The sequence below is a fragment of the Thrips palmi genome, unplaced genomic scaffold (assembly GCF_012932325.1).
Source record: "Thrips palmi isolate BJ-2018 unplaced genomic scaffold, TpBJ-2018v1 HiC_scaffold_16, whole genome shotgun sequence".
Taxonomy (NCBI): domain Eukaryota; kingdom Metazoa; phylum Arthropoda; class Insecta; order Thysanoptera; family Thripidae; genus Thrips; species Thrips palmi.
In genome coordinates, this window is record NW_023144625.1 from 12,016,316 (window position 1) to 12,042,441 (window position 26,126).

The 26,126-nt window shown below is 63.6% G+C and overlaps 1 protein-coding gene across 1 annotated transcript in view; it reads right to left on the bottom strand.

The window, feature by feature from the left end:
- The window catches only part of LOC117642894, a 161,868-nt gene that overhangs the window by 78,863 nt on the left and 56,879 nt on the right, over nt 1-26,126 (bottom strand). The window contains exons 2-3 of the mRNA XM_034381518.1: nt 23,952-24,015; nt 6,805-6,831 (exon numbers count right to left, since the gene is read on the bottom strand). The gene's annotated coding sequence lies outside the window, so the exon portion shown is untranslated. The remainder of the gene's footprint in view (nt 1-6,804; nt 6,832-23,951; nt 24,016-26,126) is intronic.

The window sequence follows — 26,126 nt, forward strand, 5'->3', positions numbered from 1 at the left end:
TGCAGGGACCCACCCCGCCCCGTTACACGCCACAGCGCTCTTCAATCCCACCATCCGGCCATCCAGCCCCAAAAAACGTCCCGATTGAAATAAATCACCTCACTCGGCCGGCGGGCCAAAGTTGCGCCTGCTTGGGCCTCATGTGGCGAACGCGGCATCGCGGTGAAGGCGCGCCCTCGCAACACCTCATCGCGCAAAGTTGCGGGCCTGCTGGTGTGTTATAACGCCCTTACCGCGACCGCCACGCGCCCCGCGCGCGAGGCTGGAGTCTGCCACGACGGCGTCCTCGCGTCGCGACCTCCGCGGCAATCAAGCCACCACATCTGACGCGCCGCCGACCCCGCCCAGCGATAAACTCCGATTGGGGGGGGGGGAAACTTGGCGGAAACTCGTCAGTCACCTCGCGCGTTGTCTCCGTCTCACTCACTAGCCGCGTCGCGCGGCCTCTCCCTCGCACTCGCCGAAAGAAAAACGCGCTGATCGAGGTGCCGCCTGAGGCTGCGCTGCGCGGAGGGAGAGTGGGGGGGCCTCGCACAGGCCGCCACGCGGTTGGAGCCGCTCCTGCAGTTTTTCTCGGTTTCGGTGGTATAAAATCAGTCCCGATGGCTGATTTTGGTGTCATCTAACGCGGGTGGCGACAGTGATTGCGTGTGCTTGTTCGTGTGTCGATCGGTGTCGTTTTGTGGAAGTTACGGGCGTTTTTGTCGTCGCGGCCATGTGCGTCTTTGTGTGCCTCGAGGCAGTGCGCGATAAGCCGGCTGCGGCGCGACGCTCACGCGTGTCCAGCCAGCGTCCTGCGTGCCTCAAGAGTGAGGTTAGGTCGCGGCCCTAGTTCTGCGCACCCCCAGCGGGCGACTTGCTGCAGCCTCCCTACGGATTCCTCATCAGCCGCCAATGGATCTCCCTGCCTGCATCACCTGCTCCACACCACGGAATTCCAGGTGACTCTGTGTCGTCCCTCGGGCGGGCTGGGCTGGGCCAGGGTATTCCCCGTGTTCCTTGTTTAGGTGTAGCGGCCTCTCCTGCGACTCATCAGCATCATCAATTAATACCCGCATCAATCGCCCGCCCAGTGCCTCCGTGTCACCCTTGGTTTTGGTTCGTTTGGGGTTTGTCTGTGTCTGCCTCGGGCTGCACCTCGTTCTCTTGCTCTAGCTCGGCAGTGCTGCGCCACGAGTCAATTTCCTACCATCGACGTCCTCAGCCGTGGATTCTGCTCTGTTCCAGTTCTGTTTTCCTTCTGTTGCTCCGGTTAATTTACAGTGTTCAGCGTCTGCTCGCGGCCGGCCGGGTGCCGCGCGGCGCGTCGCAGCGATAAGCAGGTCGCTGTCTCAGCGTAGCGTGCTGGCCAGGATGTGGCGGCAGTAATACGACACCACCAAGGCGGCCGCCGGCGGCGGTGCGGGACGCCTCACTTCGTTGTTTTGCCTCCGCAGGTTTTTATCACTCTGCTGCAGTCTCAGACCGCGTTGCTAAGACGGAGCGGTGAATTCGGCGAACGGTTGCCAACGCTGGCGAGTGGTCCCTTTGCCGTTACCCGCGCGTACCAACACACGCAGCCGCCCGGCCGTCTGGCCGTCTGCAACACCTTGGTGGCGGCCTTCTTCTCCACAGGCTTTTCCGCGCGATGCTGTAGACGGAGACTGCAGCGTGACCCAAGACACGGACCCGTCAATACCAACGCCGTGTTCAAGAGCAGGACCACCGGCAAGACCTCCCAGCCCGACCCCTTACGACCGAAGATCGACGCCTGAGATTGGATTTCGTTTCACGGACGCGGTGATGAGGCGACGGGGCCGCGCACAGGAGGTCCTCTCTACAGGTAGCCAGCAGTGGGATGTCTCTTTTGCCGCCAGATCGCAGATCCTTGACCAACATGCACAGCACGGCGATTTGGTGTAGTCGGTCGGGTGTTTGGTTGGATGAAGCTTTCTATTCGGTCGGCAAGGTCGCAGGATGCTCCCGCCAGGACACAGGTCGCATGAAGAGAGGGGCAGGGCGAAGAACACCTTTCTCAATACATCAATATTTGGACCAAGAGGACGCCGTTGTTCCCCGAGATAAGGGGACGAAGCAGGGGGGCACCGGAACCGGTTGTGCTCGTAGGCGCTGTTCCGGGGTGGAGGCCTGCATACCCCCCTCGGGGGGGATGTACTCCTTCACCCTGACTGGCCATACTGCGAGTGGGAGTCGTAGCCGCTTGAGGTTCTTCTCCGCCGGGAAAAAGTGTCACCTTAGTAAGGACGGCCATGTCTCGTTTTGCAGTGCAGGCGGGCATGTGTCGGGCCCGAAATGGCATACGATCAATTGTGGTCTAGCCCTTAATGGTAATGGTAATGCTGCGCGGAGCGCGCCGTGGCGGTAGGCAACCCGCGCGCAGCCGAGCGTGCACGCGGCCTACCTCCCGGGCGTTCCCCGCCAGCGCCGCCAGTGTACTGGTGACTGGGGCATCCGAAGCCTGGCGGCGAAGCCCCGCGGAGTCAAGCGCTTGCCTGCACCCCCTGCAGGGCCCGGCCAATCATGGCGGCCCCGAGATGAGCCCCATTAGGGGCGGCAGGGCCTAGACGAACGAGGCATCCAGGACCACGTCGGCGGTTCGCTCTCCTCGCAGCGAGTGCGGCACGACAGGCTACCCGCTCTAATTAACGAGCCGCACTCCGACTGCAGTGCGAGAGGGAAGGAAGTTGTCGCGCCCCGGAGGGCCAGGACGGCCCGAAGGGGGAGGGACCGAAAAAAAGGAATCGGCGGCGATTCGGCAGGGAGCGCCATCACTCACAGCAGCTGGAACCCGTTAGCGGACAAATAGTGCGTCCCGGTGGCTCGAAAGCCGGCCCGGCCGCCCCGCGCGAGGCCAAGTTCTTGCTGCCGACGGCTGCCGGGACCGATGGCGGTGTTGTCAGTGTGGGGCCGCGTGGCGCGTAGCGCGTACGCCACCAGCCGAAACAATAGCAGGAGTGCTGCGCTGCACTCGGCCGGGAAACTTGGTCGCGTCTGGCGCGTCTGGCGCGGCGGCGGATGGCGGATCTACATCGACAAGCTCAAGAAGCGCCAACTTGTATGACAAACTCGTCAACGCGGAGGGTATCGCGCGTCGCGGCGCGCTGCCATGCGGGGAGCACTGAGATGAAAAATTCAGCGACCCATTTAGCGGTTTGCAACTTGGCGGCAGAGGGGAGGGACTGTCGGCAGCGCCCACGGCGAAATCCCGCGAAAGTCCTCGCTTCAAACTGCACAGAGCGCACTAAGTCACGCGGCGGGTCACGACGAGTCACGACACTGGTGCTCCCCGGAATCGGGACGAGCGACAGAGACGGAGAGAGAGACAAAGAGAGAGGCGACACGGCGCGGATTAGGGCGAGAGCTGTGGACGTTTACAAGCGCGGCTCGCCGTGCGGAGGTCAGAGCACTGAGATGAAAATTCAGCGACCCATTAGCGGTTGCAACTGGCGGCAGAGGGAGGGCTGTCGGCAGCGCCAGGCGAAATCCCGCGAAGTCCTCGCTCAACGCCAGGCGCACAGTCACGCGTCGGTCACGAGGTCACGACACTGGTCTCCCGGAATCGGGACGAGCGAAGACGGAGAGAGAGACAAAGAGAGAGGCGACACGGCGCGGATTAGGGCGAGAGCTGTGGACGTTTACAAGCGCGGCTCGCCGTGCGGGGGGTTTAAGAGCGAGGAGCGAGCCGAAGCCGGGCCCCGCGAGGTGCACCGGGCGGGGCGAGGTTTAGGCGCCCCACTGCTAAGCCGCAAGAGTGCAGTAAACTTTGGATTGCAGATGGAGTCGAGGGGCGAGGCGGCGACGTCGTGGGGCCTTGGCCGCCTCCACGAGGCCGTCGCCTTCGAGAAGGCCGTCGCCTTCGAGAAGGCCGTCGCCTTCGAGGAGGCCGTCGCCTTCGAGGAGGCCGTCGCCTTCGAGAAGGCCGTCGCCTTCGAGAAGGCCGTCGCCTTCGAGGAGGCCGTCGCCTTCGAGGAGGCCGTAGCGGCCAGATGGCGGCCCTTGCTGGCCGCACGCGCTGCGGTGCACGAGTCACACGTGTCACGCCACTGCCTGATTGCGGTTCGCGCCTACACTGATCGGCGGGTCGGCCGCCGTATTTCACACCAGTGCAGCCCCAGCCCCGCAGGGTATTGCGGGCCCTGACTGCTATCGTCGCTATGCTCACAAGAAATGAAAAACTTGCTGCAAGGGGCGGCGCGGCAGGACAAGCCATCCCGGCCATAATTCACCGCCCTCCAATAGGAGCGCGTATGTGGGTCGGAGGAAAAGGACACTTCACGGAGGGAAATTTCCCGCTCGCTCTCTGCGGCCGCGAGTCGCACAGGGAAATTACCGAGGCCTTTGTTGGCCGCGGTCCTCGTGGCCGTCAAGCAGCCGAGCCATTCGTCGCTCTGTCTCTGTCGCACTCGTGTCGCGCTCCCTGTGCGTGCGAGAGAGACAGAGAGAGCGCCGCACCGCTCCCCTGAATCACACACCAGTGCGCGGCCGAGTGCGTGTGGAGTGCGCCGTGCTCAGCGTCCGCTACACTGCACACGGTTGGCGACCGCGGCAGGTGGTTCCGCCGTTCCACCATCACGCCGTTTGCGCCGCCATCCCCGAGGCGCCGGGACTAACGAGGAGGCGGCCTGCTTAATGTCCTCCAGGACACGGACGCGGAAACTTGCTCCTCGTAATGCCCCAGGGCCCAGCCTGGCCTGGCCAGCCCAGCCAGCCCTCTTCCAGACGCCGCCGGCCAGGATTACAAAATAATCCCCCGAGGCTACGGCCGGCCGGCGGGTGACCCAGGACGACGACGGCGAAACGACGCTCCACAAATCATCTCCCCGTGAAGGACCACCCGGCCAGAGGAGCGTCTCAGCGAGGCCGGCAAGGCCGGCAAGGCCCTGGAGGACTCGGCCGACTTGGCCCCCCGGCCGGGGTCGGACCGGGGTCGGACCAGGGTCGCGTCACGTATGAAGTGGCCGTCTGGGGCATTAGGCGGATGGGGGATGACAAAAAATAAAGCAAGGGGATCCCCGCGGATGCCCAATAACGTGGGGATTCATCGACCAGCCGACTTGGCGGCGGGGGAGGGGGAGGGGGAGTTGGTGGTCCGAGGTAGGCGGCCGGATTACCGCTAAGCCCTGCCCCATGTGTGCGCCCCGCCCCGCCCCGCCCCGCCCCCGGTCCGGCGCTGCGACATGTGCCTCCAACTAAAAACAACCCCCTCCCCCGCGGGCCTCCGCGGGCCGCGCGAAAAAGGATCGCAGAAAAACAGTGGGCCCGGCAAAAAGGATAGCATCTCCGGCCGTTGATGCTCCTCTGGGATGCGAGGGGGAGACGGGGAGACGGCGCGCGGACTTTTGCATCGGAGTGTCTCCGGTCATCACCCTGAGCGCGGCGACGCGGCGGCCGAGGACGGCGTCGTCGTTTCCACCGCAGAGCGCCTCGCCAAGCCGCCAGGCCTCGCCTAGTGGGCCTCGCCGGGGCGCCCCGGGCGCTCGCGCCACGCCGCCACATCGAGGGAGATGATGGAATCCCGGGGAAACGCGATTTGGCCGGCGGAGCGACGCGGACCAGACCGGGGACAGGCAGGCGGTGGGCGGAGCGGGGCGGCGCGGCGCGGAGGGTCAGAATGGACGGGGCGGATACCGGATTCAGTTACAAGGCCGAGCCCCGCGCCGCCCGCCGCGCCGCCCGCCGCGCTGACGTCTGTTTGAGGGGTGGATGTGCTGAAGGATCACTGGCCGGCGGGGCCCCGGGCCCTGGGGCCTGGCTGGGGCCCTCGCCAGCCCCGCGGCCCTCAAACTGATCCCCTAGGCCCAGCCCCAGGCCGACGGGCCTCGCTACCCGACTCTCGGAGCCCCCGCCGGCCGGCCGGTCCGGTCCACCGCGCATGATACACGCCCCGCACCAACACACGCACGCTCCGGCACGAGGCTGCAAAGTACGAAACCGTCCTGGAGTGCGAGCACTCGTGTGCTCGCCGGGCCCGAAGCGGGCACCAATTTAATCACGAGCCCGTTCTATGCCGCCCCCTCGGTGTTCATCACCGGCGTATTGATGGGATGGGGGGCCTCCACGCCACGCGTATCCAGGACGGCCCTGGCTTTCAGGCCCGTTTACAAAACACTGTACTCGGGGAAATTTGAAATGTTTTTGTGGGCCGTACACAAAAGACGACACAAGGCCCAAGAATTTTTTTTACGCTCGCTGTTCTGAAGGCGCGCGCCGCTGCGCCGCTGAAGGCCTTGATAATGTTCCTTTCACGGACCGCGCGGCCGCGCGGGGCCACGCGGGGCCATCGCCAGGTCGGACAGACTCTTCCCCAGGACGGCCTTTCGGAACAGATGCTTTTCGGCCTGAAAGCTCGACAAATAGAAGCGGCCGACTGGGAGCGGCGGAGCGGCGCGGATCACTGGAGCGGAGAGCACGTCAGCGCCTCCTGGGAGCGACGCTAGCGACGCGAGGGGCTGCTCCTAGTTCCCGCCGCCGAAACGGTTACGCGTTACGCCCTCGGCGGAACTTGCTCGCCATAACCATGACGGGCAGCCCCTGGAACGAGTCGTTACACAAAGGGGGCCTCCGGGGTGATCATCACGACGGCGAATCATTGATGAGGGACGGGGCTGATCTTTAATACAGGGATGATCCACTCCCACTCTGCGCCGCTCTGCGCTGCCAGTCTGGCCAACCGCGCTTTAACTCGAATCGCGGAAGGTTCGTTAGCGCCGAACGTCTGCAGTTTGCCCGACAATCGGCTAATCCCGACTCGACAATCGCCGACTAATTGTAGCAGGAAGAAACGAAGAAGAAGGCCTTTCTTACCAGTTACTGACTCCACCGGACCATCACCTGGAATCAGAAATGCAATCATCAGCCGCACAATAGAAACATTTCCCTCGTCGGGCCTCGCCCTGGAATAACGGCGGGCGGGCCTCGGGCGCTGCAGAGCAGAGGCAGAGGCCCCCCCGCCCGGCCGGAATGCGGGGAATCCTCCGAAATGATCCGCAAACGGGATTTGAATGGCATTCCCGGGGCGATGAGAAGCCGCGCGTAGTTTTGCCCCACGGACCGCGCTTTTCTTGCGGGTCGCGGAAGGCGAGGTCAGGGTACACCGGCTCCGGGTTTTGGTTTCACGGTGTCCACGATGATCGGCAAAGGTGCCGATGATGCGGGGTCTCGGATCGTGCGCGCTGTTCCGCTTTCTTCAAACGACACGAAAATGTGTGGCCGCGGAGACGGTCGCTCGCACGACGGCGAGAGTCATCGACTCGCGGCTGCCTCCCCGATCGTCGGGGGAGTCAGACAAAAGCCGCGGAAGGCAAATATGACGAGCGTCCCGGCCGGCAGGGCGGCAGGCGGAGGTGGCCGACGAGGGCAGAGAGCAGACAATGCCGCGCTGACAAGGCCGAGGAGGCCGAGCCCCACTACAAACGCACTTCCGACCGCATCGAGCGAACACGCCATCGAGTGCGTCTCGCCGCCCGATTGTGCGCGGGCACACTGGGGGGGGAGGGGGGGGGGGAGACCCAGGCCATTCTTCATTCCAAATTCGTGGAGCCGCAAAGTCGGTGCCACTGAGGACCGCCGTCTGTCTCATGACTAGGCAGACTGCCTCATGACTGCCTCATGACTCATCTCGGAGACGAATGAATGCCTAACCAGGGGGCGGCCGCGCGGTGGCAGGTGCGCGAGGGGGGCGGGGGGAGGTCAACAAGCACGTGGCTCAGCTCATTACTCAACAAGAAGACGGGGCCCTCCAGACAGCCCACCTCCTTTGAGCTTTGCAGCGTCCCACGTGTCCCCCTGCGCGGCCGGCGCGGTCTGCGGAGCTAGGGACTTTCTTTTCATATTTCGTCGCCGTACTTTTCACCCTTCCCGTCCGTCGTGCTGCGCAGTGCGGCGCCGCCTTGTTTACTCCGGGCGACACGGCAGCGAAAAACATCCCCCCCGAAAACGAACAAAGGCACTGCATTAACTCGGCTGGTTTTGCAATTGAAAGCGCTTCGCCTGCTTCGCCACCGGAAAGGGAGTGGGAGTGTCGCTCGATTGCCAGATGAGGCTGCTTGATGGAAGGCGAGGCGTGGTCGTCACAACCGAGGCGAGGTCACCTCCCCCGCCGCGTCGCCCCGAAGGCCGAAGGCTCCAAGGCCCGAAGCTTGAGCCCCGGACCATTTCATACTGCGGGGCGGCGGGCCCTACAGTGTAGCCACCCGGGAGGGGAGCCGTGACAAATAGCGAGCATAACGAAGAGGAGCATTGCGTTGTTTCGATCTGCATTAAGCCCGTTGTTGTTTACCAGTATTGCCGGGCCAAACTTAACGAAGAGTCAAGTGGAAAGTGGAAGCGGAGGCCATTGTCGCCGGGACCGCCGCCACCGTGCCGCCTGCCGCGCCTCCCTGCCTTCGGTTCGGGACTGTCACGGCGATGCCGCGCGACTTGGCTCGGCGAAAAAGAACACCGACAGGAGGCTGCTGGCAGTGCTGGCGGCTCGAACCTCGCTTGACTCACTGACGCCCCTCTCCTCTCAGAGGAGTGGATCTCTCCGGAAAAAAGGGGGAGGCTTTCCGGGGGCCGTGGGAGCAGCCTAACGAAACAGGTTGAACGCGACAGGCGGGCGCGCAAAAAGAGGCACTCTTAAACAATGCGGGCACACACACACGCGCACACACACACACACGTACGCACAGCGTGCCGCTGCCTACAAATTTTCATCAAGAATCTACCCTTTCATTTCGGCGCGCGTGTACACTGTACATCGCGGTGGCCAATCGTGCCGTTTGATGCCTTGCTCCCCCGGCCGGCTGCCCTGCCAGGCTTTGTCGAGGCGCGCCTTTGAAAGAACGCGGTCGTGAGTAACCGGCAGCGCGGCCTGTGAGCTTGAGGGCGCCGGGGACTAGCAGCGGCGGCCCGATCCAGAGGCATATTGCAATGAGCTTACGTGCTAATTGTTCGGAATGGAGGGGCGGGGCGGCTCCGGCAAAGAAGGGCAAGTAATTTCTAATTGGCTCGCGAGCCGTTCGGCGGCAGTCGTTTGCCAAGTTGCAAGTGGATGACGCCCAGGGCGGCGGCGTGGCGGTGGGTGGCGGTCGCAAGGGTTCGGTCAGCCCGCCTCACGGCCCTCGCGGCACCAAGGCGCTTACAGGCCTCACGGCAGTCCAGCCTCCATTAGGCCTCTTTGATATGTTAAGAGACAGAGTTCACCACTCACGGAGTCGGGCCGACTCGGCTCAAGTTGCGCCATTGAGTCGCAGGGCTGATTCCAAATGCTGCCTCTGTCTCTCTCGCACCGCCACGCGGCGACGGAGAGAGGAGGCAGCGGCTGGAGCCTGCTGCTGGGTGGGTGGATTCGGGCCGAATTCAAGTCGGAGCCCTCTCTGATGTGTAGCCCCGCGCGTCAACCAGTCAAGGATACAAGGCTAACTTTTCCGTCTCTTAGTGGCGGAGAGGCGGGGGCCGCGCGGAGCCAGGCCGCGAAAAAGCCACGCCGGCCCGCTGGCTGCTCAGGCTGCGCGGGCCGGGGCTCTGATTGCGCCATGTTCCGCTCGCAGCTCGCACGGAACAGCTCCGTGACGCCCTCGTCAAACAACATTGCCAAAGTTTCCGCAAAACTTGCCGCGCCCTCTGCGGTGCTCTCCCCATCTTAATTAAATCCCCGTTCCAGGCAAATTTCCCGCCCTGAAAACGGCCCGTATTATTTCGCAAGGGTCCCTGGGGATCGGGCAGGGCAGGGACGCGGACGGACGGGTCGGGTTGGGATTCGCCCACTCCACTGGCCGCGAGCCGAGACCGAGGCCGGGGCCCGACCGCCGGACCGGATCACAGGAATTTAAAAAGCGCGGCCAATTAAAGAGCGGAGGCATGGCCGACATTCCTGTTCGGCGAGCTGGAGGCTTCTCCAAGCCTTTCCAGGCTGCTCCAGGCCTCCCCAGGCTTCTTCAGGCCTCTCTATGAGTAGGCCTCTCCAGGCTTCTCCAGGCCTTTCCAGGCCTTTCCAGGCTGCTCTAGGCTTATCCAGGCTTCTCCAGGCTGCTCTAGCCTGCTCCAGGCTGCTCCAGGCCTCTCCAGGTTTCTCCAGGCTTCTCCAGACTACCTCAAGGCCGGCGGCCCGACGGACATCGCCTCTTGCATACGAAAGCAGGCCGCCCCCATCGCGCAGAGGGTCCGACCGCCCTGTCACTGTGTCCGTATCGACAACCGCTCCGTCCAACTGTCCGGTCGCGTCTGACGGCGGTGGAGAAAAACAGAGATAAAACGAGAGACGCGAAGCGGGAAGCCTCGCGGCGGGCCATTCCGTTCACTCCACGTCGTCGGAGAGGAAGTCAATCGCTCTGAGGTGACTCTTATTATCAATCCAAAAGCCATAATCTCGCCGCCCGTGTCGGGTTTGCGGTTTGCTCGAGTCGCGTACGTCTGTGTGTGTGGGCGCGCGTGTGTGTGGTGTTCCAATCACTGCAGGCACAGGGCTTTGCTGGCTGGTAAGAGGATTACCGAGAGTAAACCGACAGCAGCGACTGTGCGCAGCCTCACCTGAGGCGAGGCAACCACCGGAAGTCCCCCCACCCGGGGACCGGAAGCGCCGCTGCACCGCCTCGGCACCGCCGCGACGTTTAAAGTGCAGACCGGGTTCAGTGCGCCCGGCGCCGTTCGGAAACCGGCATGTACAAAAAACATCAGCAGGAATAAAAATGTTGTAAAGAAAGACCTTGTTTCCGACATCAACATCCGTATCGATTCATATTTTATTTTTTGGCCCCGCCCCCTCTAATATCTACTAATCGAAACTGCTTGCCCGTGTATATCACTCAAAGCCAACCGAGGACCTAATCCAACTGCCTCAAGTTTGGGCCGCCCCTCCCCGCTTCGCCCGTTCGGGGGCCGCCAGTGTCGTGCCTTATCAAAACCGGCTTTCGCTTTGCCCCCTAGTCGAGGCCGGCTATCGCAGCGCGTCGCAGCGCGCCGTCACTCCGGACAAAAATCCAAATCCCCCCTCACTTTCACGGCGGCCAAATTAAAAGGGCAGCGCTTCTCCTTGTCGGATCGGTACCTCCCTTCTCTTCCCGGGCCGGGCCTGCAGCCTTCGTCGCTCTGTCTCTCTCGCGCCTACACGGCACGCCCCGCGAGTGCGAGAGAGACAGAGCGACGAAAGCGACTCTCAGTGGGCCGGGCCGGCGCCATTAAAGGACCTAATCCCACTCGGGAAAACTTTGCCAATTTTTGGAGGTGGCGCGACGAGGAAGGGGTTAGGGCGGCGGCGACGGGTCAGGGCGGCCCTGCAGGGAAGCGGCGAGGCGGCGAAGCGGCGCGGAAACTCGCATTCTCGTCTTTTTGACTCTCTTTTTTTTCCCGCGCGCCAATTTCGCCCCGTTCGGCGACACACAGGTGCACGGCATGCAAATGTGTGAGTGTGTGTGCGCGCGCGCGAGCGTTTGTGTGTTGTGGACTTTCCCCCTCGCCCGCCAAGAAGTGCGCGTGCGTCATGGGGCGAACGTGCGCACGCACCGACCTCCGCGATGTTCCTCCATCGGCCCCTCCAGTCGCACGAAGGCCTTCTTGCGAGATGCTCCAAACTAGACTCTCTAAACCGGATGATGGCAGCGACCGCCCAGGATGGCTCTGGCGCCGTCGTGTCGCCGTCCCGAAGCGCTCTCCGCATTGGTCCTGGTCGGAGGGCTGGCCTGAGGGCTGGTTCGTTGGGTCGGCAGCCCCGGCAGCACCGCGCGACCTACTCCAACACCACTGCGCACAACTTTCGACCTGCCCCCAGCCCGCTCCAGCCCGCTGCAGAGGCTCCAGCCTGGAGTCGAGACAATGAACTGGCTGCACAATGCAAACACCGGAAAGGTGTCTCCGCCAACACCGTCTGCGAGGCTGCAGCGCGGCGGCGCGGCGGCGGGGAGCGCCTGGCGGGTATGCATCCCGGTGGGCCGCCGTGCCCGAGGCGCTCGCCGACTGCCTACCTCCACGGCGCTACCAGTGCACCAGCCGCCGGCAGGCTGACTTGGTCGCTGCGTCTCTCTCGCACCCCTGCGGTTCACCCCACGGGTGCGAGAGAGAGACAATGCAACAATGCAGAGCACCGCGCCGTCGCCCTTATCGCCGTTTCCACCTCATCGCGCGGGCCGCACGGGAATACCCCCCGCGAGGGTCGAGGCGCCCCGCGTCGCCCCGCGCGGAGTAGCGCCGCGCCGATTCTTCTTGCCCAAGTCGGACGACAGTGTGCCAGCCCTCCCCGCGCACCGCACCGCCCGCCCTGCTTCCGACGCCAGCGACTGCCAGCGACGCACAATTACAGAGAGACTTTCGGCTTGCTTTCGGTAAGATCGACCGGGCGTCGTAAAAGCGAGGCAGCCCGTCGGGCCAGCCAGAGGAAAACATTCGGCCCAATGATGCGTGCGCTGCGGTGCGCTGGTTGCAGCCTGCGGAGCTACAATGTCGTGAGGACGGCCCGACCCTCAGGATCCTTCCGTCGCTCTGTCTCCGTCGCACGCGTAGGGCGTCCCCGAGGCCGTGCGAGAGAGACGCTATGGAGGAGGGATGGCGCAGGTTCGCCGAGTCATTTATACCGGACCTTGCACCGCCGCTGCAGACGACAGCCCGCCACAGCCCGGTGGGGTCGGGGTCAGTCAAATGGACAACGAGGGGCTGCAGCCGGCCCTACGGCAAGCCCCGTGAGTGCGAGAGAGAGAGAGAGAGAGAGAGAGAGAGAGAGAGAGACGAAGCACCGGGCAGGGCGTCTTCGTGGTGGGTGCTTCTGTGTGAGTGTAGAGTGCGTTTTAATGCCGGCACTCTTCGCCGCGGATCAAGGTTCATCATTTTGCTGGCTGGTTGGTATGCATGCGCAGAGTGCGCAGTGCGTGCGACTCCATCCGGAGCTCGTTGGCCCCAACGCGCCACCAAGTTGCCCCGTGCACAAACACCCCGAGGGCTCTCTCACTCGCACTCTTGGGGCGTCCCGTGTGGGTGCGAGAGAGACAGAGCGACGGGCCAGAGCCGCGAGTCTGAGCTGAATAAATGACTGCGGGGAGGGGGTGGGGGTGACAGTGGGGGTGGGGGTGGCGACCCCTGTGTTAAGGTAGGTCCCCGCTCAACACACCCTCTCTGTATTCTGGCGTGCGAGGCGGGGCGGGGCGGGGCGGGGCGGGGCGGGGCGCCCTCCAGACTCCAGCCCCACCATGGCCCTCGCCAAGGTGGTCCACACCATTAGGCTGAGCTTCGGGAGGTCCCTGCGCGGCCGCGCAGACACGCAGGACACGCGGGACACGCAGGCCGCCGGGAGCGCGAGGAACGGCGAGGAATGAGATGCGGGCTGGCGATTGTGGGGGCTGCGTGTTTACAGTCTTAGCCCTTCTGGCTGTCCGCCAAGCCTCCAAGGGCCTGGCTGGGCCGCACTGTGCCACGCTGCGGCCGGGGGGACTTGGCCCGAATTAAGCAGGCCATCCCGCCATCCCCGAATCTCGAACGGCCAACGGCCCTCTTTCCGCTGCATTGAACCTATTTCATTCCGGCCAATGGGAAGGAGGATTGCCGAGACGAGACGCATGGTCGCTAATAAAGCCGGGCCAGCCAAAGTACCAACGACTGCCGATGAAATACGGCGCCATTCCGACTCCTCGCCGCTTTGTTTCGCCGCCTAGTTGTTTCCGCGGCCCGAAGCCCGAAAGCGAGAGTAAACACGTGCACGAACTACTACTGCACGTCGCCGGCGCCACGCCGCGCCACGCCGCCAGTCTCCAGGGCCAAACAAGCGCTGCAACTCCGGGCGGGGCGGCGGGGCGGCAGCCAGAGTGCCACCGAGCCACCCCCGGCCGGCGCCGCCCCCAGACAACAACTCGTCACCAAATGAACTTGCATGCCCCCCGCGCCGGCCGGGCTGCCAGCCAGGCACCCTCGGCCCTCGCCGTTCGTTGTCCGAAAGCACCCTGAGGGATCCTGAGGGATGGAGGTGCGTCCCTCTCCATGATTGCTTCTCCCGGGGACGTGTCCCGACCGTGCCGTCCGTGGACCGCCACCGCCCCGACGGCCGAACCTGAGCAACACCATGCCGCCCCCGGACCGCCCCCGGACCGCCCCCGAACCCTTCCGGGCCTGGCCGTTAGGACCCGTTGGACCCCGCCGCGCCGCGTCTGGTGCGAGAAAGACTGACTCATTTGCATAGCGCTTCGTGTCGGGCGCCATGCGGCCGGCAGCGGCCAGTGGGAATCATATTTCGGGACGCTGATTTCGCAGTCGGTAGCGACGTAGCAACGCGAAGCGACGCGTAGCAGAGCCAGAGGCAAGCAGGCAGCGGGCCGAACAGGTACACGGCCGAAAACAGGCCGCCTCGCAGGACAGGCCGCTGGCTGCATCCCCGGGGGCCACTTGTCCTACCCGATCGGCCCGACCCCAACCCCAACCCCGACCCCATCCTCTTGATGGATTCATTAACACGCCGAGCATTGAAACCGGAGTCGCTCCTGCATTCGACTCAGTCGGGTCGGCGTCGCCGTCGCGTCACGGCGACAGTCGGCCAATTAAATTAGATTCGGCCGGACTAGCGCGCCAAATAAATTATTGTTAATTAAAGTGCCAGCCCGAGAGTTATTAACATTCCACTTATTTATGGCGACACGGCGGCGCCTTGGCCGTCCTCCCCGGCGGAGCGGCGGCGCGAATCGCACAGTCATTTCCGGCGCCAATGATTCAAATTTATCTGAACTCGCTTCCGCCCAGCGTGCGCCTCCACTGTGGACGACTACGTGGAATGTATCCATCACGTTCAGCGCCACGTGTGGCGGCATGCATGCGGGGAGGGGGTGGGTGGGGCAGCCAGTGTCGCAGCCAGCCAGGGCAGAGATGGAGTCCGCGTCACGCCGAGCGGCGCTGGCGGAGGGAGGGAGGGAGGCAGGGAGCAAGCGACAAGTAATAAAAGCGAAAGCGAAAAAATCACTTTCTCTTCTCTTCTTAGAGGGCGGGCCAAAGTTTGGCTCGGTCGAGCGCGCGGCAGCAACTCTGCAGCAGCCACCGCGGCGCGCCGCTCCGCTCCAACCCCTTGCCGGGTATCTCCACGCCGTTTCTCATGGGGACAGCACCTGCCTGGCTGCCTGCCTGCCTGCCTGGCCGCCGCGTCGCCCTGCCTGCCGGCTCCGTCCGACCGTCCCTAATGAAAAGCGTCCACGTTTTATGGTCCGAAAGGAATCGCGCCGCGTGTTGTATTGCGTCCATCCCTCGCGGCGGGCAGCGCAGCACAGCGCAGTGCAAGGCGGGGCGCCACGCACGACGCGGAGCGCGGGGCCTGCATTTTATTAAGTTTGTTACTGGCCGCCTTCTGCCTCGCTGCCAACATATCACTGCACGCCGGCCAATTTATATCTCTGCCCCCTCCCCCTCCCTGCCGCGCTATCTCGTCTTCCCGGGGCCCTTTGCATAAGCGTAAATATCCCTGTTGTTGGACTGTGGCGAAAGACGGGGCGGGGGCCGCGTTCCATCATATAAAGTGAAGCGTGCACTAGAGAGACGGAGAGAGAGGGGCGGAGGGGGGCTGGCATTTGATCTCTCCGTCTGTCGCACGAGTGCAGACGGCAGCAGTGGAGCCGATCCGGCCAGACCGCTCCACCAATTAGGACACTCTCGGTCCCTTCATCTCGGCGCTCTATGGACCACATTTCCCGCGTGCTTCCCGGAGGAGCCCATCAAAGGCCGCGGGCCGGGCGGGCGGCATCATCGGCCCCGGCCGAGGCCCCGGCCGAGGCCCCGGCCCGGACACTCCTTTGAGACTTCATTGTGGCGCAATCAGAGGGCTTGGCGTTCGCGCCGCCCCGTCAGGCCAAAAGGCCGCCAGCCCGCCACCTCGTCGCCGCCACGGCCAAAGCCCCCGACGGCCCGGCGGTCCGACGGCCCGCGCAGTGCACCGTGAGCCGGGTCCCCGGGTTCAAAGCTCGCCTCGCCCGGCGCGTTTCGCGTTTCGAGCAGGCAAAGTTGTTCGCCAAAGTTGGTCCCGGCGTTAACGGCCGGGGAATAGCCCGCCCCGCCCCGCCCCGCCCCGCCCCGCCCCGCCCCGCCCCGGACCGAGGGCCGACGGACGACCTTCTCTTTCTTCACCCGCCCGCCGCCACACCGCCACCAGTACTCGGTATGAGAAATCGCGGCGGCGAATTTAATTTTCCAATTAAGGGGGGACCCTGGTGAAACTTTCAAGTAGGCTTCAAAATAGTCCCAGAAAGTTGAAACTTTGCTTAATTATTAGGTTCATTATGGTGAGTTCCCAAAACAAAATTCAATCCAAAATGTTGAACGGTCTCTGAGAAAAGTGGCTTTTTAGTGTTTTTTGGAGCGTTGGGGAAAAATCTTCCTGCGTCTTTCATTGGAACGGAAAGTCTTGAAAATTTTTTTGGGTTATCCTAAAGATGTATAGAAGAGATTTTAGTGACGGAATTATCAAATTTAACTTCTGTCCTGAGATATCAGTTTTCAAATTTTAACATTTAAAAGAAAGTGATTTTTTTCCCTTTTTTCAAGCTTTTAGGTGTGTTTTAAAAAAAGTAGGGCTGATATCAAGATTCCGTCACTAAAATTTGTCGACAAGTCATCAATGAATAGAGTCCAAGCAAGACGACTCATGTAGGTGTCAACCAGGAACGCAGGAAGCCTTTCTACGACAAAATTTTTTGTCGACTGAGCAAAGCTGTGAAGTTGAGCGTAGAAGCCAACGACAACTGATCTCAATGTTATTTCCTTCCAAATGATAAAGAAACTACCCACTTAGCTTAAAAGTGTTCAACCTGTTGAATCTGAAACCTTCTATGCACATTTGTATCTATGAACTTTGGAAATACTATTTTTGTCAATTTTGGCGATTTTTTCACCAGGGTCCCCCCTTAACTCGTGTTTGAGCGCGCGCGGCGGCGGTGCGGTACGGGGAGCTCGTCGCTCTCCGTTCCGGCGGCAATTGCAGCGATAGGAAGCAAGCAGTTCCCCGCGGCAAACTACACTGCGCGATAGGGGCGTGGTGGCGGCAGCACCGTCGCGGCAGTCCCAGCCACACCGGCCACACCCTTGCCGCCACCCTCACGCCGCCCAGGAGACTACTGGCAACGCGAGCGACAGTACGGACACAGCACCGGTCCCAAGTTAACAACGACAAAAATGGCACAATTTTACCCTTCCTCTGGCACGGACTTTCCCCGGCAGCGTGTCCAGCTGTCCGGACGACGGGGGACTCGCACGGTTCGCACGCCCCGAAATCCGGTGCTGCCAACCCACCCCGCCAAAGCCCAAAGCCGCGCTGACGGCCAATTCCATTGTTGCCACCATTACGGCGCCCTCACGGCCCCGTGGCGCCCTCTTCATCTCGCGTAATCCTCACACTGCCTATCAGTCACGGCCCGAGTGGACGCCGGCAGCCAGCACGGCCAGCACGGCCAGGCCATCAGGGAGAAATAACAGCGATGTAACGCGATCACCCTGTGGGACTCGCGCTCCTCAGCAACAGCAGCCGGCCGGCCGGAGGGCGCACGTGAAAAAACAAAATAGAAAAACACCGAAAAAAAAAACGACACCGTTGTTGTTGCCGCGTAAAAACGTCTCCAGAAACACGTGCTCTGCCGCGAGGGACTCCAGCTGACTCCAGCAACTCGCAGCTCGCAGGGCGCGAGGCCAAATTAAGCCCTCGGGGACGATAAAGGCGGGGCGGGGCGGGGTGGGGTGGTGCGGGGCGGCGCTCTACTGACCGCACCGCCATCGGAAAGCACTTGCAGCAGGCGGAGCAGGCCGTGCGCGCGGCGGCGTGGTTTACAGTGCAGTTTACCGCCACGCGGGTTAACGGCGGATTGACGGGCTGCTGGATGTCAAGGACGTGGATGGCGGGGCCGGGCTTGGCCGTCGAGGCCGTCGAGGCCGTCGAGGCAGAGGCCGCGACGCCTGGCCACGCCAGCCCCGCGTGGAGCGGAGTGGCTTTCGATGTCGACCTGTCGCCTCGTGTATTCATTAAGGACGAGCAGCATCGGGATGACGTACATGACGGCGTCCATGACGGCGTCCATGACGACGCCCCGGACCGCGGCGGCCAGGACGACAGCACCGGACGACACGGGGTCGCGCCAATCGGGGCAGAGACGCTATCAGACAGACGTTCGTGTCATTCCCTGGAAATGGCTGGCTGGCTGCTGGGGCGGGGTGCCGCACGCGGCGAGGGTGACTGACAACTTGTAATGATCATTATCTGCGCGCACGCCTAGCCTCGCAGAGGCCGCCGCCACCGCATGCTTCCGGCCCGGGATGGAATGGTCATCTCTCTCTCTCTCTCTCTCTCTCTCTCTCTCTCTCTCTCTCTCTCTCTCTCTCTCTCTCTCTCTCTCTCTCTCTCTCTCTCTCTCTCATTAGCATATCAATCAGGGGAAAATAGAGCGGCTGGGTGAACGGCCGGCCCGTCGGGCTGCGGGGACAGTAAGTTGATGGGGTTGGCGATGGCCACAGGAAATGGCGCTGGGCGCGGCGGCGTAGGGCGGACGCGTCGCGGTGCGTCGCGGTGCGCCGGGACCGGCCGGAACGGCGGGGTGGTGCCGTACAGTGTGGTTTCGCCGCTCTGTCTCCCTCGCACTCGAGGGGCGCCCCGTAGCAGCGCGACAGAAACGGAGCGAGCTTCCGAGCCGAGACCAAACCATCACCTATTGCCGCTGCTTGCGGTCACGGGGTGCACTGGGCGCGTGGCAATCTGCTGCTGCGGCCTGGGGGCTTAACCCACACGCACACACAGCGACTGAAAGCGACGGCCTAACAATGTAAAACCAGGCAGCAGCACCACCATGAAAAGGGTGCTGCTTTTGTTCCTCCACACGGAGCTCGGCCTGGAGCTCGGCCTGCTTGTCCGCAACGCACGGCGGGCTGCCTGCCTGCCTGCCTGGCTGCTGCCAGCCCCGCCTGAATCAATCAGCCTCCTAATGGACAGGCTTCCGTCCGTCACCGCGCCAGCCATTAGGTGCTGCCAGGCGCTGCCAGGTGCCGGGGGTGTAGTGCCCGGGGTGCCGGCGTGGCAACATAAAGACCCTCCCCGCCGCGGTGAGGTGGCCGTTTATTTAGCGGTGTAAGATAGAGGCCGCTGTGTTGTCCCAGCCGAGGCCGAGGCTGGGCGCCTCCCCTTCTAAAGTTACGCCGCGCCGGGCGCGCCAAGGCACGCCAAGGCCGAGGCCTAGGCCTCCGCCAAGCCCCGGGGATGAAGCGACCTGACCGCGGCCCGGGCTGGGCCGCTGGGCCGCCGCTGGGCCAACAGGGGAAGGGGTGCCTGCTGGAAAAATAGTGGGGGCGTGTGCGGCCCGCCGAGCACCGCAGCACCGCAGCACTGCACCTGAGACCTGAGTCTCCCTCGCTCGCACGAATAGCAGCCTCCCTCGCTGTGGTCCGGGAGGGGCAGGGCACGCGCCGCGCAGGCCATGCCACGCCATGCCACGCCATGCCACGCCATGGCCGCGAGGACGGCGACGGCTTGTCCAGCGATTTGCCGCCAGTCCATCCCCGAGAGTCCAGGGCGGTGGATCATCCCTCCAGCAGCACGGCCTGCACGGCGTCGCGCGGGACTGCGCGCCCAGCCCAGCGTGCCGCATTGGCTGACATGGAATCCGTCACTCCGCTCTCATGCGCACAAAGCTGGTGGCGAGCGAGCGAGCGAGAGAGACAGGAAAACGTGGAGAGGGATAGAGAGAGCGAAGCGGGAAAGGGCCTCGAAAAACTGGCGAGCGCAAAGCGCAAAGCACTCTGGAGTGCTCGTTGGAGTCTGTGCTGTGCGTGTCCATCCACTCCAGCCCGCTCCAGCCGCCGAGCGTTGCGTCCAGTCTCGTTTACAATGCAAGTCCGTCTTTGTCTGGGCGACCACTCACATCCAGCGAGGGGCTCGACGGCGGTGGTGGCGGCGGTGCCGCGAGGGTGCTCGTCGCGTTTAACGGTGGCTGCTGTAGCAGCTTGTCTCCACGGCAGCAGCAGTGGCAGCCTCCTCCTCGATGCCTGTCAGTCACGCCCTCGACCTCCGCGGGGTCGACTCGGTTTTCATTTCACGCCGTCACCGCCGTCTTTATCGAGATGACAGCGCGTCCGCCAGCGCCACCGCCCGAAAAAAGTGGAACCAACGTCAAGCCGCTCGCACGTTCTGAGACAATTTCCCTGTTTTGTTTCTTTTCGCTCCGCCAGGCTTTCTAGGCGCGATTTGGCCGGTAGTCCTGGGCTGGCTCGCATAGGCCGCGCTGCGAGCAGGTGCCGCTTGGCTAAGCGGAAAGGGCCGGCTAGCAGGCCAACAGTGCTTTCGTCGGTCTGTCTCCCTCGCGCCCTTAACGGCACGCCCCATGGGTGCGAGAGAGTGGCCTCAGCGTGCGGCCTGACCGCCATGCACCGCCATGCAGCGAGCACACGATGGCGGTCACGGCCCACCTGGGGCTGGCGGCCCTGGCGCCACACGGCCGTAACGACCTGCACCGCCACCTGCGCGAGCGTCGTCCCTTTGAGAACGCGTCCGCCCTCATTAAGCAGGCCGAGTGCGTCGGGCACTGCGACTGGAGCGCCATGCGCCTCGGCTGGCAAACACGCCGAGCAAAACGGCGCCTCAAAGCACAGGGGCGGGGCGGGGCGGGGCGGGGCGGCACAGCCTTCCGATACAATAACTTGAGGAGAAGCGGCACCGCACTGCCATTGGTCTGCGCGGGGTGTGTGTGCACACACACACACACACACACACACACACGCAGCGCGACAAAGAACACCCCCCACAAACACGGACGACACAAACGCCAACAATGACAGACACACGTATTAAAATGAGGGAGCAGCGAACGAGAAAGGGACGCGTCGCCGCGCACCGAAATGAGGGAAAGGAGACAGGCAGGGCAGGCGGGCCCCGCCCCGCCCGGTGTAGGTGTATATCGACAGGCCGCGGGAAAACGAAACGTGATCAACCCGATGACCCACATCCGCGCTGTGTGTATCCGCGCGTGGGCAGCGAGCGGCAGCGACAGCCGCGATTTATAATTTCATCGCCGAATCCGTGGCGGCTCCGTTTTTCTCCCGATCAGGACGGCAAGTGGTGGTGGTGGAGGGGGGAGAGGGGGCTTCCCGATATTCGGAATAACAGAGTTGAGCCGCCCCATTGGGCCAGCGGGGCGCTAGGCTGGGGGGCGCTAGGCGGAGGGGCACGGTACAGTTCACATCGAGCGACATGTCAGGGGATTGTGGTCCGATGGGGGGCTCGAGCGTGGCGGGGCGGGCTGCGGCGTGGCGGGGGTCGCCTTGGCTCAATTTACCCCGCGCCCCCGGCATTCTGTCAACGCCGGCCTTCGCCCCGCGGCCCCCGCGGCCCCTCCGGCCCCTCCGAGGCCCCCTCGCCGCGCCGCAGACGCTCGCGAAAATAAATAAGGCGGGGCGGCCGGCCGCGGAGAGGAGGAAACACGTTGCCAATTCCAATTTCGAGAGAACAACGGCAGCGCGGCCATGGCACGGCCCATGGCACGGCCAGGCCGAGCAGCGCCTCATAACGCACGAGATAATGCGTCTGGCTGCGCGCCGCGCGTCTGATGCGCATCATATTACTTCGGGGCAGCGGGCCGTGCCGATCCGGCCGGTGCGGGCGATCCGGGCCGGGCCCGACGTCCCCGAAGCACATCGTTAAGGGGCGCCAGGTATCGGTACGACGCCGTGCTTCCGCCTCGCGGCGGCCCCGGCGGCCCAGACCGCCTGGCGTGGCCATTGGGGCGTGAGGCCCTGGTCCAGGCCCGCATCCTGGAGCCTGCCTGGGGCTGCGGGGCTGCTGGGGCTGCGGGGGCTGCTGGGGCTGCGGGGGCTGCTGGGGCTGCTGGGGCTGCTGGGCTGCTGGGCTGCTGGGGCTGCTGGGGCTGCTGGGCTGCTGGGGCGCGGGGCTGCGGGGGCTGCGGGGGCCCCAGGGCGGTATATCACTCCATCAATATCGACTGGATGGGAGGCAGGCTGCCGGAGCGCTGCTGGAGCCACTCTGGCGTGAAAGCCGCGCGCGGCCCGCGCGGCACGGGTCGCTACCAACAAGGGGGCCTGGACGACCTTCGGGGGGAAATATTCCGCCGCCAGGTCCAGGTAGGGGCGGCCGGTCCCGGACACCAGCGGACACCAGCGAGGCGCACGGAGCGAGCCTCGCTCGTTTTCCATATCCGATGGGCGACATTTATACACCGAGGCTGCCGATAGAGACGGCCGCCGCTACGCTTTCCAGCCGTTCCAGCCGCCACTGCCGCCACTGCGCAACAAACAAGTGGCAAACGAAATAAAAGTTTTTGCGCTCTCGGTCTGTCTGCCTCCCTCTTTCACACACACACAGTGGGATGGCGGGGAAAGACACAAGTTTGGCCAAGGACGAGCGCGGTCCGCCCGTTGGCGTAGAAATGGCTTTATTTCTAATCCGACACGGCCCCGGGACAATGACGAGTGGCGCCACACACACACACACACACACACACACACGACGCACACGCACACATGCGTTGTCGTGAACTGTGGTATTGTCTAGTGGTGGAACTTCATTAGTGCCGAAATGGGGTTTTGTAAGCCGCTCTTATCAAATATGCAGAGTGGGCCGCTTTTCCCCGGGATTCTGTATTTGCCATAACGAGCTGGCGGCCGCGCGAGTTGGCCAAGTCGAAACCAATTCATTCAAATTAAAACGCTGATTGCTCTGTGTCCCTGCTTCGGTCCGCTTCGCCCGGCTTCGCGGGTCGATGGACTGCCACCGCGACTGCCGCGCCCGGCCGCCCGGCCACACACCGCCAAGCAGCTTTGTGAGACCTTAGAGCACGCACTAAGCCCTATTGCACTCATGTCGTTGTTGTTGTTGTGTTTATCGTACGCAGCTATTGTTTGTTTTTGTTTTTCGGCTGGTCACCAATGCTTACTTCACAGGTTCATCCCACCGTTCGGGCGCCACAAAACGGAGGGCCGGCCTCTGCCGCCTGGCCGCGTACCGAGCTCGCTGGATCGCACCTTCCAGCTACCGGTGTAAAAATAGCCCCCGCCCCCTTTCCCGGGCCACCAGACAGACAAAGGAGCATCGGAACCAACGCGGAAACGAGACAACCCGGAAAAAGCTTCGGAATCCATTACGCAAATTTCCACCTGTCTCTTCACGGCAGGAACAATACGGCCATCGGCTGGCGCGGCTGCCGTTGGAGGGGCGGGGCGGGGCGGGGCGGGGCGGGGCAGCACCGCGAAACCAGGCCGGGGTGCGACGGGGTCGCCGCCGGGTTCAACGGTCTCCATGAATTATCTGCTGGAGCGTCAGATAAACTCTTAACCCTCTTTTTCCGGGCGTTTTTGAGGCTTTTTTTTCGGGAGCCGCAAGATAAAATCTCATTCCGGCGCTCAAAGCCACGGCCGGCGCCGCCCTGCGCCCTGGCGCCTTGGAGCATCGGATCGCCATTAATGACTCCCCAAAGCCCATTCACGGGATGAAATGCAAGTAAATAGAGAAAGAAGCGGGATCGTTTCGTTCGCGGACTAATGGGGTTCGTGCCAATAACAAAGGACGGGGATGATGATGGACTGCAGGGCGTGCCGAGGCGTGCGCACCTGCCGGCCGGCACCGCCACGCCGCCAGGGCCGTCGACGGCGAGGTGCCGAGGACGCCGACGTTGCGACTCGGAGCCAGGCGGGGTAGAAAGTGACGCGGCCAGCATTGACAGCATGGCGAGCATTCGGGGACATCCTTCAACCGGCAGGCAGGACCCTTCAGAACCCTCCAGCCGGGGGTCCTTGGGGGTCCTTCCCCTGCAAGTCATGCAAACAGAGGCAAACCGCCAGACAGCGGGGCGGGGCGGGGTGGCGCGGGGCGGAGCCGGCATCCACTACTTTCCCATTCACCGCACCAGCCCCTCGCCAGCTGTTGTCAAAACTTGAAACCAAATTGTTGCAATGCGCGGCGCGTCGCCGCCAGTGTGCCCGCCGGCCTGTCCCCGCGGACCGCACCGCCGCGCCAGGACGGACTTTATTCTTACCCGCGCAGGTGAAGGACCGCCTAGCGCGCCTAGCGACACGAAGACCGCTTCATGGCTCGGATTCCTGCAACAAAATGGAAACGGCCAATGACTAATCTGCCAGACGGCTTGCCTGCGGAACGGCTGGAGTCTGGGCCATTACGGCTTACATCGAGTCATGCACTTGAGAAATAGCGCCATATTTTGCCCCCCGAAGGCCCGAAGCAGTGGGCCGCGCAGGGCCGCGCCACCCACCACCACAGACACGTCGCTGACGTACCCTCCGCATGCCGGGAATACAGGAGCAGGGGGCGCCGGGAAGCAGGTCCAGAACGACAGGGACGCGCCGCAGCATTTGCGTTTCGCACACTGTAGCGGCCGTGCCTTCGTCGGCCGCCGTCAGGGAGGACATTGAACCGGTGTGTCTGCTAGTCTGCTCATCGCGGAGAGTACCGGCATCACGCGGACGGAGTGAGAGGGAGGGGGAGGGGGAGTGGCGGCACACGGTAAAGCAACGCATTGTCTCCTCATCATTTCACTCTCCACCGGTCCGGGACGCCCCCGGCCTCAGCAGCCTCAGCCTCTAGACGTCCACGTCCAGCTCGCGCTCGCTCCCTTTGTCCACTGCTAACGACCCTCGGCAAGAGGGCCGGCGAGGGCCCTCTGCTCTCCTCGGCTCACCTGGGCCCCGAGCGGCCCTGGGCTCTGGGCCCTTCCACTCGGCCGCGCACTTGTTCGCCTTCTCGCGGGCGGCAAGCGCACCTGCGACTAGCCGGGCCGCCACGGCACTCCCCCCAGCCGCCTGCAGCCTGCGGCCTCGCCGAGCACGTCAAGCTGCCAGTGTTATGGATACCGAAATGTATGCAGTTGTCGTATAGCCGAGGGCTGCCAAGGCCCCACTTCCAGCCCGACCGAGGCCAAGGCGCCCCGGCCCCAAATTCCATCTCCCCGCCCTCGCCCCGCGGAGCACTAAACTCCCCCACTCCACTGCAGCAGGAATTGGGTTGCGTTCAAGACAGACAGCGCTTCGAACCCCCTCACTTTCCCCCCCCCCCTCTTTCTCCTTCTTTCGCGCGCCAAATTTTCCCCACGTTTTCATCACACAAAGGGCCCCGCCTTGCAGCCGCCCTGTTTTATTCCGCCTTTGGCGCGAAAACCGCGTCGCTCTGTCTCTCTCGCACTCCCTGCGGCCCACGCAGTGGCACGCAGCGCGCGCCGTGAGTGCGAGAGAGACGGCTGCAAGTGCGGCATCAGCCCGCAGCTCCGCGATGGGCCTTGAACGTTCGCCAGCGGCGCCGAACGTCGCACCAATTCGATTTGACGATAGGCGCTACAGTGCCGCGCCCACGGCCGTGCTGCCAACAGGGAATGCATAAGCCTCAGTTACGATACTGCGTTCATTACAGGCAGCCTTTGCCGACCTCGCCGACGTGACCCGCGGCCCGCCGCTCCGTCTCTCTCGCACGCCCCGACGCCATGCGAGGCGCTCCGCGAGCGCGAGAGAGACAGAGCGACGAAAGCGCTAGAGCGCTAAAGCAACAGGGAAGACCAACATCGGAGCTAATCGCGCGTCGCCTTTTGCCGCCTCCGCCGCCGCGACCCGCCTGACCCCTTCCCGTCAGCCCGTGTTCCGGGCGACGGCGTGACGCAACGCGCGGCGCCACTGCTAATGAGAGCGAGCGTCGTCGGCGTCCTGGCCATCCTGGCACGTGGCGGTGGAGGGGGGGTCGCCGCTACACCACTTTCTTCCTTCCCGCGATGGGATTCACCACCTTTATGTCATGGGGGGGGGGAGGGGAGGGGAGCGAACGCCACACTGATACATATGAAGTGCGCGATGAATCTGTATGAGGCTCACCGCAGCGCAGCCAGCGGGATGGTGCCACTGCAGCGACAGCCACTGTGGACCACACACACACACACACACACACACACTAACACACACACGGAGCCGAAAGCGTTTCTTTGCGCCAGGCGCATCCAGCTGTGAACGGCGTCCGTCCGTCTCGTCTCGCTGTAGCAGGCTGATTCCGAACATCCCTTCGCTCTGTCTCACTCGCACCCGCAGGGCTCGTAGGGCACGCCCCGCGAGAGCGAGCGAGACAGAGCGCCCTTTTGTTCGGAACCGGCCCGCTGAAAACGGCGCGCAATCGCGCGTGAAAAAGGGTCCGAATGTGTGCAGGGCCGTTCCGGGAC